Here is a 25,750-nt window from a genome sequence, read left to right as displayed (position 1 = left end):
AAAGTAAAGTAGTTGCAAACTCATCCTTTTAGAAACTTGTTTGGGCTGTTGAGAGGAGTAAAAAACCATCAAAAATTTCAATCCTGCATGATTTTACCAAGAAATGTGATTCTTCATTCAAATCCTGATTTTTGCTATTGGGCTCTATTGAATAATGAATGTTTTGAATTTTCTCCAAAAGTAAAGTAGTTGCAAACTCATGCTTTTAGAGACTTGTTTGGGCTCATGAGAGGAGTAGAAAAACATCAAAAATTTCAGTCCTGCATGATTCTACCAAGAAATGTGTGTTCATTGAAACCGCTGGTTTTTGATAGTTTGGGCCCTATTGAATAATGAATGTTTTGAATTTTCTCCAAAAGTAAAGTAGTTGCAAACTCATCCTTTTAGAAACTTGTTTGGGCTGTTGAGAGGAGTAAAAAACCATCAAAAATTTCAATCCTGCATGATTCTACCAAGAAATGTGATTCTTCATTCAAAACCTGATTTTTGCTATTGGGCTCTATTGAATAATGAATGTTTTGAATTTTCTCCAAAAGTAAAGTAGTTGCAAACTCATGCTTTTAGAGACTTGTTTGGGCTCATGAGAGGAGTAGAAAAACATCAAAAATTTCAGTCCTGCATGATTCTACCAAGAAATGTGTGTTCATTGAAACTGCTGGTTTTTGATAGTTTGGGCCTTATTGAATAATGAATGTTTTGAATTTTCTCCAAAAGTAAAGTAGTTGCAAACTCATCCTTTTAGAAACTTGTTTGGGCTGTTGAGAGGAGTAAAAAACCATCAAAAATTTCAATCCTGCATGATTCTACCAAGAAATGTGATTCTTCATTCAAAACCTGATTTTTGCTATTGGGCTCTATTGAATAATGAATGTTTTGAATTTTCTCCAAAAGTAAAGTAGTTGCAAACTCATGCTTTTAGAGACTTGTTTGGGCTCATGAGAGGAGTAGAAAAACATCAAAAATTTCAGTCCTGCATGATTCTACCAAGAAATGTGTGTTCATTGAAACTGCTGGTTTTTGATAGTTTGGGCCTTATTGAATAATGAATGTTTTGAATTTTCTCCAAAAGTAAAGTAGTTGCAAACTCATCCTTTTAGAAACTTGTTTGGGCTGTTGAGAGGAGTAAAAAACCATCAAAAATTTCAATCCTGCATGATTCTACCAAGAAATGTGATTCTTCATTCAAAACCTGATTTTTGCTATTGGGCTCTATTGAATAATGAATGTTTTGAATTTTCTCCAAAAGTAAAGTAGTTGCAAACTCATGCTTTTAGAGACTTGTTTGGGCTCATGAGAGGAGTAGAAAAACATCAAAAATTTCAGTCCTGCATGATTCTACCAAGAAATGTGTGTTCATTCAAACCGCTGGTTTTTGATAGTTTGGGCCCTATTGAATAATGAATGTTTTGAATTTTCTCCAAAAGTAAAGTAGTTGCAAACTCATCCTTTTAGAAACTTGTTTGGGCTGTTGAGAGGAGTAAAAAACCATCAAAAATTTCAATCCTGCATGATTCTACCAAGAAATGTGATTCTTCATTCTAAACCTGATTTTTGCTATTGGGCTCTATTGAATAATGAATGTTTTGAATTTTCTCCAAAAGTAAAGTAGTTGCAAACTCATGCTTTTAGAGACTTGTTTGGGCTCATGAGAGGAGTAGAAAAACATCAAAAATTTCAGTCCTGCATGATTCTTCCAAGAAATGTGTGTTCATTGAAACCGCTGGTTTTTGATAGTTTGGGCCCTATTGAATAATGAATGTTTTGAATTTTCTCCAAAAGTTAAGTAGTTGCAAACTCATCCTTTTAGAAACTTGTTTGGGCTGTTGAGAGGAGTAAAAAACCATCAAAAATTTCAATCCTGCATGATTCTACCAAGAAATGTGATTCTTCATTCAAAACCTGATTTTTGCTATTGGGCTCTATTGAATAATGAATGTTTTGAATTTTCTCCAAAAGTAAAGTAGTTGCAAACTCATGCTTTTAGAGACTTGTTTGGGCTCATGAGAGGAGTAGAAAAACATCAAAAATTTCAGTCCTGCATGATTCTACCAAGAAATGTGTGTTCATTGAAACCGCTGGTTTTTGATAGTTTGGGCCCTATTGAATAATGAATGTTTTGAATTTTCTCCAAAAGTAAAGTAGTTGCAAACTCATCCTTTTAGAAACTTGTTTGGGCTGTTGAGAGGAGTAAAAAACCATCAAAAATTTCAATCCTGCATGATTCTACCAAGAAATGTGATTCTTCATTCAAAACCTGATTTTTGCTATTGGGCTCTATTGAATAATGAATGTTTTGAATTTTCTCCAAAAGTAAAGTAGTTGCAAACTCATGCTTTTAGAAACTTGTTTGGGCTCATGAGAGGAGTAGAAAAACATCAAAAATTTGAGTCCTGCATGATTCTACCAAGAAATGTGTGTTCATTCAAACCGCTAGTTTTTGATAGTTTGGGCCCTATTGAATAATGAATGTTTTGAATTTTCTCCAAAAGTAAAGCAGTTGCAAACTCATCCTTTTAGAAACTTGTTTGGGCTGTAGAGAGGAGTAAAAAACCATCAAAAATTTCAATCCTGCATGATTCTACCAAGAAATGTGATTCTTCATTCAAAACCTGATTTTTGCTATTGGGCTCTATTGAATAATGAATGCTTTGAATTTTCTCCAAAAGTAAAGTAGTTGCAAACTCATGCTTTTAGAGACTTGTTTGGGCTCATGAGAGGAGTAGAAAAACATCAAAAACTTCAGTACTGCATGATTCTACCAAGAAATGTGTGTTCATTGAAACCGCTGGTTTTTGATAGTTTGGGCCCTATTGAATAATGAATGTTTTGAATTTTCTCCAAAAGTAAAGTAGTTGCAAACTCATCCTTTTAGAAACTTGTTTGGGCTGTTGAGAGGAGTAAAAAACCATCAAAAATTTCAATCCTGCATGATTCTACCAAGAAATGTGATTCTTCATTCAAAACCTGATTTTTGCTATTGGGCTCTATTGAATAATGAATGTTTTGAATTTTCTCCAAAAGTAAAGTAGTTGCAAACTCATGCTTTTAGAAACTTGTTTGGGCTCATGAGAGGAGTAGAAAAACATCAAAAATTTGAGTCCTGCATGATTCTACCAAGAAATGTGTGTTCATTCAAACCGCTGGTTTTTGATAGTTTGGGCCCTATTGAATAATGAATGTTTTGAATTTTCTCCAAAAGTAAAGCAGTTGCAAACTCATCCTTCTATAAACTTGTTTGGTCTGTAGAGAGGAGTAAAAAACCATCAAAAATTTCAATCCTGCATGATTCTACCAAGAAATGTGATTCTTCATTCAAAACCTGATTTTTGCTATTGGGCTCTATTGAATAATGAATGTTTTGAATTTTCTCCAAAAGTAAAGTAGTTGCAAACTCATGCTTTTAGAGACTTGTTTGGGCTCATGAGAGGAGTAGAAAAACATCAATAATTTCAGTCCTGCATGATTCTACCAAGAAATGTGTGTTCATTCAAACCGCTGGTTTTTGATAGTTTGGGCCCTATTGAATAATGAATGTTTTGAATTTTCTCCAAAAGTAAAGTAGTTGCAAACTCATCCTTTTAGAAACTTGTTTGGGCTGTTGAGCGGAGTAAAAAACCATCAAAAATTTCAATCCTGCATGATTCTACCAAGAAATGTGATTCTTCATTCAAAACCTGATTTTTGCTATTGGGCTCTATTGAAAAGTGAATGTTTTGAATTTTCTCCAAAAGTAAAGTAGTTGCAAACTCATGCTTTTAGAGACTTGTTTGGGCTCATGAGAGGAGTAGAAAAACATCAAAAATTTCAGTCCTGCATGATTCTACCAAGAAATGTGTGTTCATTGAAACCGCTGGTTTTTGATAGTTTGGGCCCTATTGAATAATGAATGTTTTGAATTTTCTCCAAAAGTAAAGTAGTTGCAAACTCATCCTTTTAGAAACTTGTTTGGGCTGTTGAGAGGAGTAAAAAACCATCAAAAATTTCAATCCTGCATGATTCTACCAAGAAATGTGATTCTTCATTCAAAACCTGATTTTTGCTATTGGGCTCTATTGAATAATGAATGTTTTGAATTTTCTCCAAAAGTAAAGTAGTTGCAAACTCATGCTTTTAGAGACTTGTTTGGGCTCATGAGAGGAGTAGAAAAACATCAAAAATTTCAGTCCTGCATGATTCTACCAAGAAATGTGTGTTCATTGAAACCGCTGGTTTTTGATAGTTTGGGCCCTATTGAATAATGAATGTTTTGAATTTTCTCCAAAAGTAAAGTAGTTGCAAACTCATCCTTTTAGAAACTTGTTTGGGCTGTTGAGAGGAGTAAAAAACCATCAAAAATTTCAATCCTGCATGATTTTACCAAGAAATGTGATTCTTCATTCAAAACCTGATTTTTGCTATTGGGCTCTATTGAATAGTGAATGTTTTGAATGTTCTCCAAAAGTAAACTAGTTGTAAACTCATGCTTTTAGAAACTTGTTTGGGCTCATGAGAGGAGTAGAAAAACATCAAAAATTTCAGTCCTGCATGATTCTACCAAGAAATGTGTGTTCATTGAAACCGCTGGTTTTTGATAGTTTGGGCCCTATTGAATAATGAATGCTTTGAATTTTCTCCAAAAGTAAAGTAGTTGCAAACTCATCCTTTTAGAAACTTGTTTGGGCTGTTGAGAGGAGTAAAAAACCATCAAAAATTTCAATCCTGCATGATTCTACCAAGAAATGTGATTCTTCATTCAAAACCTGATTTTTGCTATTGGGCTCTATTGAATAATGAATGTTTTGAATTTTCTCCAAAAGTAAAGTAGTTGCAAACTCATCCTTTTAGAAACTTGTTTGGGCTGTTGAGAGGAGTAAAAAACCATCAAAAATTTCAATCCTGCATGATTCTACCAAGAAATGTGATTCTTCATTCAAAACCTGATTTTTGCTATTGGGCTCTATTGAATAGTGAATGTTTTGAATGTTCTCCAAAAGTAAACTAGTTGCAAACTCATGCTTTTAGAAACTTGTTTGGGCTCATGAGAGGAGTAGAAAAACATCAAAAATTTCAGTCCTGCATGATTCTTCCAAGAAATGTGTGTTCATTGAAACCGCTGGTTTTTGATAGTTTGGGCCCTATTGAATAATGAATGTTTTGAATTTTCTCCAAAAGTAAAGTAGTTGCAAACTCATCCTTTTAGAAACTTGTTTGGGCTGTTGAGAGGAGTAAAAAACCATCAAAAATTTCAATCCTGCATGATTCTACCAAGAAATGTGATTCTTCATTCAAAACCTGATTTTTGCTATTGGGCTCTATTGAATAATGAATGTTTTGAATTTTCTCCAAAAGTAAAGTAGTTGCAAACTCATGCTTTTAGAGACTTGTTTGGGCTCATGAGAGGAGTAGAAAAACATCAAAAATTTCAGTCCTGCATGATTCTACCAAGAAATGTGTGTTCATTGAAACCGCTGGTTTTTGATAGTTTGGGCCCTATTGAATAATGAATGTTTTGAATTTTCTCCAAAAGTAAAGTAGTTGCAAACTCATCCTTTTAGAAACTTGTTTGGGCTGTTGAGAGGAGTAAAAAACCATCAAAAATTTCAATCCTGCATGATTTTACCAAGAAATGTGATTCTTCATTCAAAACCTGATTTTTGCTATTGGGCTCTATTGAATAGTGAATGTTTTGAATGTTCTCCAAAAGTAAACTAGTTGTAAACTCATGCTTTTAGAAACTTGTTTGGGCTCATGAGAGGAGTAGAAAAACATCAAAAATTTCAGTCCTGCATGATTCTACCAAGAAATGTGTGTTCATTGAAACCGCTGGTTTTTGATAGTTTGGGCCCTATTGAATAATGAATGCTTTGAATTTTCTCCAAAAGTAAAGTAGTTGCAAACTCATCCTTTTAGAAACTTGTTTGGGCTGTTGAGAGGAGTAAAAAACCATCAAAAATTTCAATCCTGCATGATTCTACCAAGAAATGTGATTCTTCATTCAAAACCTGATTTTTGCTATTGGGCTCTATTGAATAATGAATGTTTTGAATTTTCTCCAAAAGTAAAGTAGTTGCAAACTCATCCTTTTAGAAACTTGTTTGGGCTGTTGAGAGGAGTAAAAAACCATCAAAAATTTCAATCCTGCATGATTCTACCAAGAAATGTGATTCTTCATTCAAAACCTGATTTTTGCTATTGGGCTCTATTGAATAGTGAATGTTTTGAATGTTCTCCAAAAGTAAACTAGTTGCAAACTCATGCTTTTAGAAACTTGTTTGGGCTCATGAGAGGAGTAGAAAAACATCAAAAATTTCAGTCCTGCATGATTCTTCCAAGAAATGTGTGTTCATTGAAACCGCTGGTTTTTGATAGTTTGGGCCCTATTGAATAATGAATGTTTTGAATTTTCTCCAAAAGTAAAGTAGTTGCAAACTCATCCTTTTAGAAACTTGTTTGGGCTGTTGAGAGGAGTAAAAAAACATCAAAAATTTCAATCCTGCATGATTTTACCAAGAAATGTGATTCTTCATTCAAAACCTGATTTTTGCTATTGGGCTCTATTGAATAGTGAATGTTTTGAATGTTCTCCAAAAGTAAACTAGTTGCAAACTCATGCTTTTAGAAACTTGTTTGGGCTCATGAGAGGAGTAGAAAAACATCAAAAATTTCAGTCCTGCATGATTCTACCAAGAAATGTGTGTTCATTGAAACCGCTGGTTTTTGATAGTTTGGGCCCTATTGAATAATGAATGCTTTGAATTTTCTCCAAAAGTAAAGTAGTTGCAAACTCATCCTTTTAGAAACTTGTTTGGGCTGTTGAGAGGAGTAAAAAACCATCAAAAATTTCAATCCTGCATGATTCTACCAAGAAATGTGATTCTTCATTCAAAACCTGATTTTTGCTATTGGGCTCTATTGAATAGTGAATGTTTTGAATGTTCTCCAAAAGTAAACTAGTTGCAAACTCATGCTTTTAGAAACTTGTTTGGGCTCATGAGAGGAGTAGAAAAACATCAAAAATTTCAGTCCTGCATGATTCTTCCAAGAAATGTGTGTTCATTGAAACCGCTGGTTTTTGATAGTTTGGGCCCTATTGAATAATGAATGTTTTGAATTTTCTCCAAAAGTAAAGTAGTTGCAAACTCATCCTTTTAGAAACTTGTTTGGGCTGTTGAGAGGAGTAAAAAACCATCAAAAATTTCAATCCTGCATGATTCTACCAAGAAATGTGATTCTTCATTCAAAACCTGATTTTTGCTATTGGGCTCTATTGAATAATGAATGTTTTGAATTTTCTCCAAAAGTAAAGTAGTTGCAAACTCATGCTTTTAGAGACTTGTTTGGGCTCATGAGAGGAGTAGAAAAACATCAAAAATTTCAGTCCTGCATGATTCTACCAAGAAATGTGTGTTCATTGAAACCGCTGGTTTTTGATAGTTTGGGCCCTATTGAATAATGAATGTTTTGAATTTTCTCCAAAAGTAAAGTAGTTGCAAACTCATCCTTTTAGAAACTTGTTTGGGCTGTTGAGAGGAGTAAAAAACCATCAAAAATTTCAATCCTGCATGATTTTACCAAGAAATGTGATTCTTCATTCAAAACCTGATTTTTGCTATTGGGCTCTATTGAATAGTGAATGTTTTGAATGTTCTCCAAAAGTAAACTAGTTGTAAACTCATGCTTTTAGAAACTTGTTTGGGCTCATGAGAGGAGTAGAAAAACATCAAAAATTTCAGTCCTGCATGATTCTACCAAGAAATGTGTGTTCATTGAAACCGCTGGTTTTTGATAGTTTGGGCCCTATTGAATAATGAATGCTTTGAATTTTCTCCAAAAGTAAAGTAGTTGCAAACTCATCCTTTTAGAAACTTGTTTGGGCTGTTGAGAGGAGTAAAAAACCATCAAAAATTTCAATCCTGCATGATTCTACCAAGAAATGTGATTCTTCATTCAAAACCTGATTTTTGCTATTGGGCTCTATTGAATAATGAATGTTTTGAATTTTCTCCAAAAGTAAAGTAGTTGCAAACTCATCCTTTTAGAAACTTGTTTGGGCTGTTGAGAGGAGTAAAAAACCATCAAAAATTTCAATCCTGCATGATTCTACCAAGAAATGTGATTCTTCATTCAAAACCTGATTTTTGCTATTGGGCTCTATTGAATAGTGAATGTTTTGAATGTTCTCCAAAAGTAAACTAGTTGCAAACTCATGCTTTTAGAAACTTGTTTGGGCTCATGAGAGGAGTAGAAAAACATCAAAAATTTCAGTCCTGCATGATTCTTCCAAGAAATGTGTGTTCATTGAAACCGCTGGTTTTTGATAGTTTGGGCCCTATTGAATAATGAATGTTTTGAATTTTCTCCAAAAGTAAAGTAGTTGCAAACTCATCCTTTTAGAAACTTGTTTGGGCTGTTGAGAGGAGTAAAAAAACATCAAAAATTTCAATCCTGCATGATTTTACCAAGAAATGTGATTCTTCATTCAAAACCTGATTTTTGCTATTGGGCTCTATTGAATAGTGAATGTTTTGAATGTTCTCCAAAAGTAAACTAGTTGCAAACTCATGCTTTTAGAAACTTGTTTGGGCTCATGAGAGGAGTAGAAAAACATCAAAAATTTCAGTCCTGCATGATTCTACCAAGAAATGTGTGTTCATTGAAACCGCTGGTTTTTGATAGTTTGGGCCCTATTGAATAATGAATGCTTTGAATTTTCTCCAAAAGTAAAGTAGTTGCAAACTCATCCTTTTAGAAACTTGTTTGGGCTGTTGAGAGGAGTAAAAAACCATCAAAAATTTCAATCCTGCATGATTCTACCAAGAAATGTGATTCTTCATTCAAAACCTGATTTTTGCTATTGGGCTCTATTGAATAATGAATGTTTTGAATTTTCTCCAAAAGTAAAGTAGTTGCAAACTCATCCTTTTAGAAACTTGTTTGGGCTGTTGAGAGGAGTAAAAAACCATCAAAAATTTCAATCCTGCATGATTCTACCAAGAAATGTGATTCTTCATTCAAAACCTGATTTTTGCTATTGGGCTCTATTGAATAATGAATGTTTTGAATTTTCTCCAAAAGTAAAGTAGTTGCAAACTCATGCTTTTAGAGACTTGTTTGGGCTCATGAGAGGAGTAGAAAAACATCAAAAATTTCAGTCCTGCATGATTCTACCAAGAAATGTGTGTTCATTGAAACCGCTGGTTTTTGATAGTTTGGGCCCTATTGAATAATGAATGTTTTGAATTTTCTCCAAAAGTAAAGTAGTTGCAAACTCATCCTTTTAGAAACTTGTTTGGGCTGTTGAGAGGAGTAAAAAACCATCAAAAACTTCAATCCTGCATGATTTTACCAAGAAATGTGATTCTTCATTCAAAACCTGATTTTTGCTATTGGGCTCTATTGAATAGTGAATGTTTTGAATGTTCTCCAAAAGTAAACTAGTTGCAAACTCATGCTTTTAGAAACTTGTTTGGGCTCATGAGAGGAGTAGAAAAACATCAAAAATTTCAGTCCTGCATGATTCTACCAAGAAATGTGTGTTCATTGAAACCGCTGGTTTTTGATAGTTTGGGCCCTATTGAATAATGAATGTTTTGAATTTTCTCCAAAAGTAAAGTAGTTGCAAACTCATCCTTTTAGAAACTTGTTTGGGCTGTTGAGAGGAGTAAAAAACCATCAAAAATTTCAATCCTGCATGATTCTACCAAGAAATGTGATTCTTCATTCAAAACCTGATTTTTGCTATTGGGCTCTATTGAATAATGAATGTTTTGAATTTTCTCCAAAAGTAAAGTAGTTGCAAACTCATGCTTTTAGAGACTTGTTTGGGCTCATGAGAGGAGTAGAAAAACATCAAAAATTTCAGTCCTGCATGATTCTACCAAGAAATGTGTTTTCATTGAAACCGCTGGTTTTTGATAGTTTGGGCCCTATTGAATAATGAATGTTTTGAATTTTCTCCAAAAGTAAAGTAGTTGCAAACTCATCCTTTTAGAAACTTGTTTGGGCTGTTGAGAGGAGTAAAAAACCATCAAAAATTTCAATCCTGCATGCTTCTACCAAGAATTGTGATTCTTCATTCAAAACCTGATTTTTGCTATTGGGCTCTATTGAATAATGAATGTTTTGAATTTTCTCCAAAAGTAAAGTAGTTGCAAACTCATGCTTTTAGAGACTTATTTGGGCTCATGAGAGGAGTAGAAAAACATCAAAAATTTCAGTCCTGCATGATTCTACCAAGAAATGTGTGTTCATTCAAACCGCTGGTTTTTGATAGTTTGGGCCCTATTGAATAATGAATGTTTTGAATTTTCTCCAAAAGTAAAGTAGTTGCAAACTCATCCTTTTAGAAACTTGTTTGGGCTGTTGAGAGGAGTAAAAAACCATCAAAAATTTCAATCCTGCATGATTCTACCAAGAAATGTGATTCTTCATTCAAAACCTGATTTTTGCTATTGGGCTCTATTGAATAATGAATGTTTTGAATTTTCTCCAAAAGTAAAGTAGTTGCAAACTCATGCTTTTAGAGACTTGTTTGGGCTCATGAGAGGAGTAGAAAAACATCAAAAATTTCAGTCCTGCATGATTCTACCAAGAAATGTGTGTTCATTGAAACCGCTGGTTTTTGATAGTTTGGGCCCTATTGAATAATGAATGTTTTGAATTTTCTCCAAAAGTAAAGTAGTTGCAAACTCATCCTTTTAGAAACTTGTTTGGGCTGTTGAGAGGAGTAAAAAACCATCAAAAATTTCAATCCTGCATGATTTTACCAAGAAATGTGATTCTTCATTCAAAACCTGATTTTTGCTATTGGGCTCTATTGAATAGTGAATGTTTTGAATGTTCTCCAAAAGTAAACTAGTTGCAAACTCATGCTTTTAGAAACTTGTTTGGGCTCATGAGAGGAGTAGAAAAACATCAAAAATTTGAGTCCTGCATGATTCTACCAAGAAATGTGTGTTCATTCAAACCGCTGGTTTTTGATAGTTTGGGCCCTATTGAATAATGAATGTTTTGAATTTTCTCCAAAAGTAAAGCAGTTGCAAACTCATCCTTCTATAAACTTGTTTGGTCTGTAGAGAGGAGTAAAAAACCATCAAAAATTTCAATCCTGCATGATTTTACCAAGAAATGTGATTCTTCATTCAAAACCTGATTTTTGCTATTGGGCTCTATTGAATAGTGAATGTTTTGAATGTTCTCCAAAAGTAAACTAGTTGCAAACTCATGCTTTTAGAAACTTGTTTGGGCTCATGAGAGGAGTAGAAAAACATCAAAAATTTCAGTCCTGCATGATTCTACCAAGAAATGTGTGTTCATTCAAACCGCTGGTTTTTGATAGTTTGGGCCCTATTGAATAATGAATGTTTTGAATTTTCTCCAAAAGTAAAGTAGTTGCAAACTCATCCTTTTAGAAACTTGTTTGGGCTGTTGAGAGGAGTAAAAAACCATCAAAAATTTCAATCCTGCATGATTCTACCAAGAAATGTGATTCTTCATTCAAAACCTGATTTTTGCTATTGGGCTCTATTGAATAATGAATGTTTTGAATTTTCTCCAAAAGTAAAGTAGTTGCAAACTCATGCTTTTAGAGACTTGTTTGGGCTCATGAGAGGAGTAGAAAAACATCAAAAATTTCAGTCCTGCATGATTCTACCAAGAAATGTGTTTTCATTGAGACCGCTGGTTTTTGATAGTTTGGGCCCTATTGAATAATGAATGTTTTGAATTTTCTCCAAAAGTAAAGTAGTTGCAAACTCATCCTTTTAGAAACTTGTTTGGGCTGTTGAGAGGAGTAAAAAACCATCAAAAATTTCAATCCTGCATGCTTCTACCAAGAATTGTGATTCTTCATTCAAAACCTGATTTTTGCTATTGGGCTCTATTGAATAATGAATGTTTTGAATTTTCTCCAAAAGTAAAGTAGTTGCAAACTCATGCTTTTAGAGACTTGTTTGGGCTCATGAGAGGAGTAGAAAAACATCAAAAATTTCAGTCCTGCATGATTCTACCAAGAAATGTGTGTTCATTCAAACCGCTGGTTTTTGATAGTTTGGGCCCTATTGAATAATGAATGTTTTGAATTTTCTCCAAAAGTAAAGTAGTTGCAAACTCATCCTTTTAGAAACTTGTTTGGGCTCATGAGAGGAGTAGAAAAACATCAAAAATTTCAGTCCTGCATGATTCTACCAAGAAATGTGTGTTCATTGAAACCGCTGGTTTTTGATAGTTTGGGCCCTATTGAATAATGAATGCTTTGAATTTTCTCCAAAAGTAAAGTAGTTGCAAACTCATCCTTTTAGAAACTTGTTTGGGCTGTTGAGAGGAGTAAAAAACCATCAAAAATTTCAATCCTGCATGATTCTACCAAGAAATGTGATTCTTCATTCAAAACCTGATTTTTGCTATTGGGCTCTATTGAATAATGAATGTTTTGAATTTTCTCCAAAAGTAAAGTAGTTGCAAACTCATCCTTTTAGAAACTTGTTTGGGCTGTTGAGAGGAGTAAAAAACCATCAAAAATTTCAATCCTGCATGATTCTACCAAGAAATGTGATTCTTCATTCAAAACCTGATTTTTGCTATTGGGCTCTATTGAATAATGAATGTTTTGAATTTTCTCCAAAAGTAAAGTAGTTGCAAACTCATGCTTTTAGAGACTTGTTTGGGCTCATGAGAGGAGTAGAAAAACATCAAAAATTTCAGTCCTGCATGATTCTACCAAGAAATGTGTTTTCATTGAAACCGCTGGTTTTTGATAGTTTGGGCCCTATTGAATAATGAATGTTTTGAATTTTCTCCAAAAGTAAAGTAGTTGCAAACTCATCCTTTTAGAAACTTGTTTGGGCTGTTGAGAGGAGTAAAAAACCATCAAAAATTTCAATCCTGCATGCTTCTACCAAGAATTGTGATTCTTCATTCAAAACCTGATTTTTGCTATTGGGCTCTATTGAATAATGAATGTTTTGAATTTTCTCCAAAAGTAAAGTAGTTGCAAACTCATGCTTTTAGAGACTTATTTGGGCTCATGAGAGGAGTAGAAAAACATCAAAAATTTCAGTCCTGCATGATTCTACCAAGAAATGTGTGTTCATTCAAACCGCTGGTTTTTGATAGTTTGGGCCCTATTGAATAATGAATGTTTTGAATTTTCTCCAAAAGTAAAGTAGTTGCAAACTCATCCTTTTAGAAACTTGTTTGGGCTGTTGAGAGGAGTAAAAAACCATCAAAAATTTCAATCCTGCATGATTCTACCAAGAAATGTGATTCTTCATTCAAAACCTGATTTTTGCTATTGGGCTCTATTGAATAATGAATGTTTTGAATTTTCTCCAAAAGTAAAGTAGTTGCAAACTCATGCTTTTAGAGACTTGTTTGGGCTCATGAGAGGAGTAGAAAAACATCAAAAATTTCAGTCCTGCATGATTCTACCAAGAAATGTGTGTTCATTGAAACCGCTGGTTTTTGATAGTTTGGGCCCTATTGAATAATGAATGTTTTGAATTTTCTCCAAAAGTAAAGTAGTTGCAAACTCATCCTTTTAGAAACTTGTTTGGGCTGTTGAGAGGAGTAAAAAACCATCAAAAATTTCAATCCTGCATGATTTTACCAAGAAATGTGATTCTTCATTCAAAACCTGATTTTTGCTATTGGGCTCTATTGAATAGTGAATGTTTTGAATGTTCTCCAAAAGTAAACTAGTTGCAAACTCATGCTTTTAGAAACTTGTTTGGGCTCATGAGAGGAGTAGAAAAACATCAAAAATTTCAGTCCTGCATGATTCTACCAAGAAATGTGTGTTCATTGAAACCGCTGGTTTTTGATAGTTTGGGCCCTATTGAATAATGAATGTTTTGAATTTTCTCCAAAAGTAAAGTAGTTGCAAACTCATCCTTTTAGAAACTTGTTTGGGCTGTTGAGAGGAGTAAAAAACCATCAAAAATTTCAATCCTGCATGATTCTACCAAGAAATGTGATTGTTCATTCAAAACCTGATTTTTGCTATTGGGCTCTATTGAATAATGAATGTTTTGAATTTTCTCCAAAAGTAAAGTAGTTGCAAACTCATGCTTTTAGAGACTTGTTTGGGCTCATGAGAGGAGTAGAAAAACATCAAAAATTTCAGTCCTGCATGATTCTACCAAGAAATGTGTTTTCATTGAAACCGCTGGTTTTTGATAGTTTGGGCCCTATTGAATAATGAATGTTTTGAATTTTCTCCAAAAGTAAAGTAGTTGCAAACTCATCCTTTTAGAAACTTGTTTGGGCTGTTGAGAGGAGTAAAAAACCATCAAAAATTTCAATCCTGCATGCTTCTACCAAGAATTGTGATTCTTCATTCAAAACCTGATTTTTGCTATTGGGCTCTATTGAATAATGAATGTTTTGAATTTTCTCCAAAAGTAAAGTAGTTGCAAACTCATGCTTTTAGAGACTTGTTTGGGCTCATGAGAGGAGTAGAAAAACATCAAAAATTTCAGTCCTGCATGATTCTACCAAGAAATGTGTGTTCATTCAAACCGCTGGTTTTTGATAGTTTGGGCCCTATTGAATAATGAATGTTTTGAATTTTCTCCAAAAGTAAAGTAGTTGCAAACTCATCCTTTTAGAAACTTGTTTGGGCTGTTGAGAGGAGTAAAAAACCATCAAAAATTTCAATCCTGCATGATTCTACCAAGAAATGTGATTCTTCATTCAAAACCTGATTTTTGCTATTGGGCTCTATTGAATAATGAATGTTTTGAATTTTCTCCAAAAGTAAAGTAGTTGCAAACTCATGCTTTTAGAGACTTGTTTGGGCTCATGAGAGGAGTAGAAAAACATCAAAAATTTCAGTCCTGCATGATTCTACCAAGAAATGTGTGTTCATTGAAACCGCTGGTTTTTGATAGTTTGGGCCCTATTGAATAATGAATGTTTTGAATTTTCTCCAAAAGTAAAGTAGTTGCAAACTCATCCTTTTAGAAACTTGTTTGGGCTGTTGAGAGGAGTAAAAAACCATCAAAAATTTCAATCCTGCATGATTTTACCAAGAAATGTGATTCTTCATTCAAAACCTGATTTTTGCTATTGGGCTCTATTGAATAGTGAATGTTTTGAATGTTCTCCAAAAGTAAACTAGTTGCAAACTCATGCTTTTAGAAACTTGTTTGGGCTCATGAGAGGAGTAGAAAAACATCAAAAATTTCAGTCCTGCATGATTCTACCAAGAAATGTGTGTTCATTGAAACCGCTGGTTTTTGATAGTTTGGGCCCTATTGAATAATGAATGTTTTGAATTTTCTCCAAAAGTAAAGTAGTTGCAAACTCATCCTTTTAGAAACTTGTTTGGGCTGTTGAGAGGAGTAAAAAACCATCAAAAATTTCAATCCTGCATGCTTCTACCAAGAATTGTGATTCTTCATTCAAAACCTGATTTTTGCTATTGGGCTCTATTGAATAATGAATGTTTTGAATTTTCTCCAAAAGTAAAGTAGTTGCAAACTCATGCTTTTAGAGACTTGTTTGGGCTCATGAGAGGAGTAGAAAAACATCAAAAATTTCAGTCCTGCATGATTCTACCAAGAAATGTGTGTTCATTCAAACCGCTGGTTTTTGATAGTTTGGGCCCTATTGAATAATGAATGTTTTGAATTTTCTCCAAAAGTAAAGTAGTTGCAAACTCATCCTTTTAGAAACTTGTTTGGGCTGTTGAGAGGAGTAAAAAACCATCAAAAATTTCAATCCTGCATGATTCTACCAAGAAATGTGATTCTTCATTCAAAACCTGATTTTTGCTATTGGGCTCTATTGAATAATGAATGTTTTGAATTTTCTCCAAAAGTAAAGTAGTTGCAAACTCATGCTTTTAGAGACTTGTTTGGGCTCATGAGAGGAGTAGAAAAACATCAAAAATTTCAGTCCTGCATGATTCTACCAAGAAATGTGTGTTCATTGAAACCGCTGGTTTTTGATAGTTTGGGCCCTATTGAATAATGAATGTTTTGAATTTTCTCCAAAAGTAAAGTAGTTGCAAACTCATCCTTTTAGAAACTTGTTTGGGCTGTTGAGAGGAGTAAAAAACCATCAAAAATTTCAATCCTGCATGATTTTACCAAGAAATGTGATTCTTCATTCAAAACCTGATTTTTGCTATTGGGCTCTATTGAATAGTGAATGTTTTGAATGTTCTCCAAAAGTAAACTAGTTGCAAACTCATGCTTTTAGAAACTTGTTTGGGCTCATGAGAGGAGTAGAAAAACATCAAAAATTTCAGTCCTGCATGATTCTACCAAGAAATGTGTGTTCATTGAAACCGCTGGTTTTTGATAGTTTGGGCCCTATTGAATAATGAATGTTTTGAATTTTCTCCAAAAGTAAAGTAGTTGCAAACTCATCCTTTTAGAAACTTGTTTGGGCTGTTGAGAGGAGTAAAAAACCATCAAAAATTTCAATCCTGCATGATTTTACCAAGAAATGTGATTCTTCATTCAAAACCTGATTTTTGCTATTGGGCTCTATTGAATAATGAATGTTTTGAATTTTCTCCAAAAGTAAAGTAGTTGCAAACTCATGCTTTTAGAGACTTGTTTGGGCTCATGAGAGGAGTAGAAAAACATCAAAAATTTCAGTCCTGCATGATTCTACCAAGAAATGTGTGTTCATTGAAACCGCTGGTTTTTGATAGTTTGGGCCCTATTGAATAATGAATGTTTTGAATTTTCTCCAAAAGTAAAGTAGTTGCAAACTCATCCTTTTAGAAACTTGTTTGGGCTGTTGAGAGGAGTAAAAAACCATCAAAAATTTCAATCCTGCATGATTCTACCAAGAAATGTGATTCTTCATTCAAAACCTGATTTTTGCTATTGGGCTCTATTGAATAATGAATGTTTTGAATTTTCTCCAAAAGTAAAGTAGTTGCAAACTCATGCTTTTAGAGACTTGTTTGGGCTCATGAGAGGAGTAGAAAAACATCAAAAATTTCAGTCCTGCATGATTCTACCAAGAAATGTGTGTTCATTGAAACCGCTGGTTTTTGATAGTTTGGGCCCTATTGAATAATGAATGTTTTGAATTTTCTCCAAAAGTAAAGTAGTTGCAAACTCATCCTTTTAGAAACTTGTTTGGGCTGTTGAGAGGAGTAAAAAACCATCAAAAATTTCAATCCTGCATGATTCTACCAAGAAATGTGATTCTTCATTCAAAACGCTGGTTTTTGCTATTGGGCTCTATTGAATAATGAATGTTTTGAATTTTCTCCAAAAGTAAAGTAGTTGCAAACTCATGCTTTTAGAGACTTGTTTGGGCTCATGAGAGGAGTAGAAAAACATCAAAAATTTCAGTCCTGCATGATTCTACCAAGAAATGTGTGTTCATTGAAACCGCTGGTTTTTGATAGTTTGGGCCCTATTGAATAATGAATGTTTTGAATTTTCTCCAAAAGTAAAGTAGTTGCAAACTCATCCTTTTAGAAACTTGTTTGGGCTGTTGAGAGGAGTAAAAAACCATCAAAAATTTCAATCCTGCATGATTCTACCAAGAAATGTGATTCTTCATTCAAAACCTGATTTTTGCTATTGGGCTCTATTGAATAATGAATGTTTTGAATTTTCTCCAAAAGTAAAGTAGTTGCAAACTCATGCTTTTAGAGACTTGTTTGGGCTCATGAGAGGAGTAGAAAAACATCAAAAATTTCAGTCCTGCATGATTCTACCAAGAAATGTGTGTTCATTGAAACCGCTGGTTTTTGATAGTTTGGGCCCTATTGAATAATGAATGTTTTGAATTTTCTCCAAAAGTAAAGTAGTTGCAAACTCATCCTTTTAGAAACTTGTTTGGGCTGTTGAGAGGAGTAAAAAACCATCAAAAATTTCAATCCTGCATGATTTTACCAAGAAATGTGATTCTTCATTCAAAACCTGATTTTTGCTATTGGGCTCTATTGAATAGTGAATGTTTTGAATGTTCTCCAAAAGTAAACTAGTTGCAAACTCATGCTTTTAGAAACTTGTTTGGGCTCATGAGAGGAGTAGAAAAACATCAAAAATTTCAGTCCTGCATGATTCTACCAAGAAATGTGTGTTCATTGAAACCGCTGGTTTTTGATAGTTTGGGCCCTATTGAATAATGAATGTTTTGAATTTTCTCCAAAAGTAAAGTAGTTGCAAACTCATCCTTTTAGAAACTTGTTTGGGCTGTTGAGAGGAGTAAAAAACCATCAAAAATTTCAATCCTGCATGATTCTACCAAGAAATGTGATTGTTCATTCAAAACCTGATTTTTGCTATTGGGCTCTATTGAATAATGAATGTTTTGAATTTTCTCCAAAAGTAAAGTAGTTGCAAACTCATGCTTTTAGAGACTTGTTTGGGCTCATGAGAGGAGTAGAAAAACATCAAAAATTTCAGTCCTGCATGATTCTACCAAGAAATGTGTGTTCATTCAAACCGCTGGTTTTTGATAGTTTGGGCCCTATTGAATAATGAATGTTTTGAATTTTCTCCAAAAGTAAAGTAGTTGCAAACTCATCCTTTTAGAAACTTGTTTGGGCTCATGAGAGGAGTAGAAAAACATCAAAAATTTCAGTCCTGCATGATTCTACCAAGAAATGTGTGTTCATTGAAACCGCTGGTTTTTGATAGTTTGGGCCCTATTGAATAATGAATGCTTTGAATTTTCTCCAAAAGTAAAGTAGTTGCAAACTCATCCTTTTAGAAACTTGTTTGGGCTGTTGAGAGGAGTAAAAAACCATCAAAAATTTCAATCCTGCATGATTCTACCAAGAAATGTGATTCTTCATTCAAAACCTGATTTTTGCTATTGGGCTCTATTGAATAATGAATGTTTTGAATTTTCTCCAAAAGTAAAGTAGTTGCAAACTCATCCTTTTAGAAACTTGTTTGGGCTGTTGAGAGGAGTAAAAAACCATCAAAAATTTCAATCCTGCATGATTCTACCAAGAAATGTGATTCTTCATTCAAAACCTGATTTTTGCTATTGGGCTCTATTGAATAATGAATGTTTTGAATTTTCTCCAAAAGTAAAGTAGTTGCAAACTCATGCTTTTAGAGACTTGTTTGGGCTCATGAGAGGAGTAGAAAAACATCAAAAATTTCAGTCCTGCATGATTCTACCAAGAAATGTGTTTTCATTGAAACCGCTGGTTTTTGATAGTTTGGGCCCTATTGAATAATGAATGTTTTGAATTTTCTCCAAAAGTAAAGTAGTTGCAAACTCATCCTTTTAGAAACTTGTTTGGGCTGTTGAGAGGAGTAAAAAACCATCAAAAATTTCAATCCTGCATGCTTCTACCAAGAATTGTGATTCTTCATTCAAAACCTGATTTTTGCTATTGGGCTCTATTGAATAATGAATGTTTTGAATTTTCTCCAAAAGTAAAGTAGTTGCAAACTCATGCTTTTAGAGACTTATTTGGGCTCATGAGAGGAGTAGAAAAACATCAAAAATTTCAGTCCTGCATGATTCTACCAAGAAATGTGTGTTCATTCAAACCGCTGGTTTTTGATAGTTTGGGCCCTATTGAATAATGAATGTTTTGAATTTTCTCCAAAAGTAAAGTAGTTGCAAACTCATCCTTTTAGAAACTTGTTTGGGCTGTTGAGAGGAGTAAAAAACCATCAAAAATTTCAATCCTGCATGATTCTACCAAGAAATGTGATTCTTCATTCAAAACCTGATTTTTGCTATTGGGCTCTATTGAATAATGAATGTTTTGAATTTTCTCCAAAAGTAAAGTAGTTGCAAACTCATGCTTTTAGAGACTTGTTTGGGCTCATGAGAGGAGTAGAAAAACATCAAAAATTTCAGTCCTGCATGATTCTACCAAGAAATGTGTGTTCATTGAAACCGCTGGTTTTTGATAGTTTGGGCCCTATTGAATAATGAATGTTTTGAATTTTCTCCAAAAGTAAAGTAGTTGCAAACTCATCCTTTTAGAAACTTGTTTGGGCTGTTGAGAGGAGTAAAAAACCATCAAAAATTTCAATCCTGCATGATTTTACCAAGAAATGTGATTCTTCATTCAAAACCTGATTTTTGCTATTGGGCTCTATTGAATAGTGAATGTTTTGAATGTTCTCCAAAAGTAAACTAGTTGCAAACTCATGCTTTTAGAAACTTGTTTGGGCTCATGAGAGGAGTAGAAAAACATCAAAAATTTCAGTCCTGCATGATTCTACCAAGAAATGTGTGTTCATTGAAACCGCTGGTTTTTGATAGTTTGGGCCCTATTGAATAATGAATGTTTTGAATTTTCTCCAAAAGTAAAGTAGTTGCAAACTCATCCTTTTAGAAACTTGTTTGGGCTGTTGAGAGGAGTAAAAAACCATCAAAAATTTCAATCCTGCATGATTCTACCAAGAAATGTGATTGTTCATTCAAAACCTGATTTTTGCTATTGGGCTCTATTGAATAATGAATGTTTTGAATTTTCTCCAAAAGTAAAGTAGTTGCAAACTCATGCTTTTAGAGACTTGTTTGGGCTCATGAGAGGAGTAGAAAAACATCAAAAATTTCAGTCCTGCATGATTCTACCAAGAAATGTGTTTTCATTGAAACCGCTGGTTTTTGATAGTTTGGGCCCTATTGAATAATGAATGTTTTGAATTTTCTCCAAAAGTAAAGTAGTTGCAAACTCATCCTTTTAGAAACTTGTTTGGGCTGTTGAGAGGAGTAAAAAACCATCAAAAATTTCAATCCTGCATGCTTCTACCAAGAATTGTGATTCTTCATTCAAAACCTGATTTTTGCTATTGGGCTCTATTGAATAATGAATGTTTTGAATTTTCTCCAAAAGTAAAGTAGTTGCAAACTCATGCTTTTAGAGACTTGTTTGGGCTCATGAGAGGAGTAGAAAAACATCAAAAATTTCAGTCCTGCATGATTCTACCAAGAAATGTGTGTTCATTCAAACCGCTGGTTTTTGATAGTTTGGGCCCTATTGAATAATGAATGTTTTGAATTTTCTCCAAAAGTAAAGTAGTTGCAAACTCATCCTTTTAGAAACTTGTTTGGGCTGTTGAGAGGAGTAAAAAACCATCAAAAATTTCAATCCTGCATGATTCTACCAAGAAATGTGATTCTTCATTCAAAACCTGATTTTTGCTATTGGGCTCTATTGAATAATGAATGTTTTGAATTTTCTCCAAAAGTAAAGTAGTTGCAAACTCATGCTTTTAGAGACTTGTTTGGGCTCATGAGAGGAGTAGAAAAACATCAAAAATTTCAGTCCTGCATGATTCTACCAAGAAATGTGTGTTCATTGAAACCGCTGGTTTTTGATAGTTTGGGCCCTATTGAATAATGAATGTTTTGAATTTTCTCCAAAAGTAAAGTAGTTGCAAACTCATCCTTTTAGAAACTTGTTTGGGCTGTTGAGAGGAGTAAAAAACCATCAAAAATTTCAATCCTGCATGATTTTACCAAGAAATGTGATTCTTCATTCAAAACCTGATTTTTGCTATTGGGCTCTATTGAATAGTGAATGTTTTGAATGTTCTCCAAAAGTAAACTAGTTGCAAACTCATGCTTTTAGAAACTTGTTTGGGCTCATGAGAGGAGTAGAAAAACATCAAAAATTTCAGTCCTGCATGATTCTACCAAGAAATGTGTGTTCATTGAAACCGCTGGTTTTTGATAGTTTGGGCCCTATTGAATAATGAATGTTTTGAATTTTCTCCAAAAGTAAAGTAGTTGCAAACTCATCCTTTTAGAAACTTGTTTGGGCTGTTGAGAGGAGTAAAAAACCATCAAAAATTTCAATCCTGCATGATTTTACCAAGAAATGTGATTCTTCATTCAAAACCTGATTTTTGCTATTGGGCTCTATTGAATAATGAATGTTTTGAATTTTCTCCAAAAGTAAAGTAGTTGCAAACTCATGCTTTTAGAGACTTGTTTGGGCTCATGAGAGGAGTAGAAAAACATCAAAAATTTCAGTCCTGCATGATTCTACCAAGAAATGTGTGTTCATTGAAACCGCTGGTTTTTGATAGTTTGGGCCCTATTGAATAATGAATGTTTTGAATTTTCTCCAAAAGTAAAGTAGTTGCAAACTCATCCTTTTAGAAACTTGTTTGGGCTGTTGAGAGGAGTAAAAAACCATCAAAAATTTCAATCCTGCATGATTCTACCAAGAAATGTGATTCTTCATTCAAAACCTGATTTTTGCTATTGGGCTCTATTGAATAATGAATGTTTTGAATTTTCTCCAAAAGTAAAGTAGTTGCAAACTCATGCTTTTAGAGACTTGTTTGGGCTCATGAGAGGAGTAGAAAAACATCAAAAATTTCAGTCCTGCATGATTCTACCAAGAAATGTGTGTTCATTGAAACCGCTGGTTTTTGATAGTTTGGGCCCTATTGAATAATGAATGTTTTGAATTTTCTCCAAAAGTAAAGTAGTTGCAAACTCATCCTTTTAGAAACTTGTTTGGGCTGTTGAGAGGAGTAAAAAACCATCAAAAATTTCAATCCTGCATGATTCTACCAAGAAATGTGATTCTTCATTCAAAACGCTGGTTTTTGCTATTGGGCTCTATTGAATAATGAATGTTTTGAATTTTCTCCAAAAGTAAAGTAGTTGCAAACTCATGCTTTTAGAGACTTGTTTGGGCTCATGAGAGGAGTAGAAAAACATCAAAAATTTCAGTCCTGCATGATTCTACCAAGAAATGTGTGTTCATTGAAACCGCTGGTTTTTGATAGTTTGGGCCCTATTGAATAATGAATGTTTTGAATTTTCTCCAAAAGTAAAGTAGTTGCAAACTCATCCTTTTAGAAACTTGTTTGGGCTGTTGAGAGGAGTAAAAAACCATCAAAAATTTCAATCCTGCATGATTCTACCAAGAAATGTGATTCTTCATTCAAAACCTGATTTTTGCTATTGGGCTCTATTGAATAATGAATGTTTTGAATTTTCTCCAAAAGTAAAGTAGTTGCAAACTCATGCTTTTAGAGACTTGTTTGGGCTCATGAGAGGAGTAGAAAAACATCAAAAATTTCAGTCCTGCATGATTCTACCAAGAAATGTGTGTTCATTGAAACCGCTGGTTTTTGATAGTTTGGGCCCTATTGAATAATGAATGTTTTGAATTTTCTCCAAAAGTAAAGTAGTTGCAAACTCATCCTTTTAGAAACTTGTTTGGGCTGTTGAGAGGAGTAAAAAACCATCAAAAATTTCAATCCTGCATGATTTTACCAAGAAATGTGATTCTTCATTCAAAACCTGATTTTTGCTATTGGGCTCTATTGAATAGTGAATGTTTTGAATGTTCTCCAAAAGTAAACTAGTTGCAAACTCATGCTTTTAGAAACTTGTTTGGGCTCATGAGAGGAGTAGAAAAACATCAAAAATTTCAGTCCTGCATGATTCTACCAAGAAATGTGTGTTCATTGAAACCGCTGGTTTTTGATAGTTTGGGCCCTATTGAATAATGAATGTTTTGAATTTTCTCCAAAAGTAAAGTAGTTGCAAACTCATCCTTTTAGAAACTTGTTTGGGCTGTTGAGAGGAGTAAAAAACCATCAAAAATTTCAATCCTGCATGATTTTACCAAGAAATGTGATTCTTCATTCAAAACCTGATTTTTGCTATTGGGCTCTATTGAATAATGAATGTTTTGAATTTTCTCCAAAAGTAAAGTAGTTGCAAACTCATGCTCTTAGAGACTTGTTTGGGCTCATGAGAGGAGTAGAAAAACATCAAAAATTTCAGTCCTGCATGATTCTACCAAGAAATGTGTGTTCATTGAAACCGCTGGTTTTTGATAGTTTGGGCCCTATTGAATAATGAATGTTTTGAATTTTCTCCAAAAGTAAAGTAGTTGCAAACTCATCCTTTTAGAAACTTGTTTGGGCTGTTGAGAGGAGTAAAAAACCATCAAAAATTTCAATCCTGCATGATTCTACCAAGAAATGTGATTCTTCATTCAAAACGCTGGTTTTTGCTATTGGGCTCTATTGAATAATGAATGTTTTGAATTTTCTCCAAAAGTAAAGTAGTTGCAAACTCATCCTTTTAGGGACTTGTTTGGGCTCATGAGAGGAGTAGAAAAACATCAAAAATTTCAGTCCTGCACGATTCTACCAAGAAATGTGTGTTCATTCAAACCCCTGGTTTTTGATATTTTGGGCCCTATTGAATGATGAATGTTTTGAATTTTCTCCAAAAGTAAAGTAGTTGCAAACTCATCCTTTTAGAAACTTGTTTGGGCTGTTGAGAGGAGTAAAAAACCATCAAAAATTTCAATCCTGCATGATTCTACCAAGAAATGTGATTCTTCATTCAAAACCTGATTTTTGCTATTGGGCTCTATTGAATAATGAATGTTTTGAATTTTCTCCAAAAGTAAAGTAGTTGCAAACTCATGCTTTTAGAGACTTGTTTGGGCTCATGAGAGGAGTAGAAAAACATCAAAAATTTCAGTCCTGCATGATTCTACCAAGAAATGTGTGTTCATTGAAACCGCTGGTTTTTGATAGTTTGGGCCCTATTGAATAATGAATGTTTTGAATTTTCTCCAAAAGTAAAGTAGTTGCAAACTCATCCTTTTAGAAACTTGTTTGGGCTGTTGAGAGGAGTAAAAAACCATCAAAAATTTCAATCCTGCATGATTTTACCAAGAAATGTGATTCTTCATTCAAAACCTGATTTTTGCTATTGGGCTCTATTGAATAATGAATGTTTTGAATTTTCTCCAAAAGTAAAGTAGTTGCAAACTCATGCTTTTAGAGTCTTGTTTGGGCTCATGAGAGGAGTAGAAAAACATCAAAAATTTCAGTCCTGCATGATTCTACCAAGAAATGTGTGTTCATTGAAACCGCTGGTTTTTGATAGTTTGGGCCCTATTGAATAATGAATGTTTTGAATTTTCTCCAAAAGTAAAGTAGTTGCAAACTCATCCTTTTAGAAACTTGTTTGGGCTGTTGAGAGGAGTAAAAAACCATCAAAAATTTCAATCCTGCATGATTTTACCAAGAAATGTGATTCTTCATTCAAATCCTGATTTTTGCTATTGGGCTCTATTGAATAATGAATGTTTTGAATTTTCTCCAAAAGTAAAGTAGTTGCAAACTCATGCTTTTAGAGACTTGTTTGGGCTCATGAGAGGAGTAGAAAAACATCAAAAATTTCAGTCCTGCATGATTCTACCAAGAAATGTGTGTTCATTGAAACCGCTGGTTTTTGATAGTTTGGGCCCTATTGAATAATGAATGTTTTGAATTTTCTCCAAAAGTAAAGTAGTTGCAAACTCATCCTTTTAGAAACTTGTTTGGGCTGTTGAGAGGAGTAAAAAACCATCAAAAATTTCAATCCTGCATGATTTTACCAAGAAATGTGATTCTTCATTCAAAACCTGATTTTTGCTATTGGGCTCTATTGAATAGTGAATGTTTTGAATGTTCTCCAAAAGTAAACTAGTTGCAAACTCATGCTTTTAGAAACTTGTTTGGGCTCATGAGAGGAGTAGAAAAACATCAAAAATTTCAGTCCTGCATGATTCTACCAAGAAATGTGTGTTCATTGAAACCGCTGGTTTTTGATAGTTTGGGCCCTATTGAATAATGAATGTTTTGAATTTTCTCCAAAAGTAAAGTAGTTGCAAACTCATCCTTTTAGAAACTTGTTTGGGCTGTTGAGAGGAGTAAAAAACCATCAAAAATTTCAATCCTGCATGATTCTACCAAGAAATGTGATTGTTCATTCAAAACCTGATTTTTGCTATTGGGCTCTATTGAATAATGAATGTTTTGAATTTTCTCCAAAAGTAAAGTAG

Source organism: Dendrobates tinctorius, unplaced genomic scaffold (assembly GCF_039654945.1).
Source record: "Dendrobates tinctorius isolate UK_male_01 unplaced genomic scaffold, ASM3965494v1 ptg000302l, whole genome shotgun sequence".
NCBI classification, from domain to species: domain Eukaryota; kingdom Metazoa; phylum Chordata; class Amphibia; order Anura; family Dendrobatidae; genus Dendrobates; species Dendrobates tinctorius.
The sequence above is the reverse complement of the archived record's forward strand: the minus strand, read 5'-3'. Positions refer to the sequence as shown.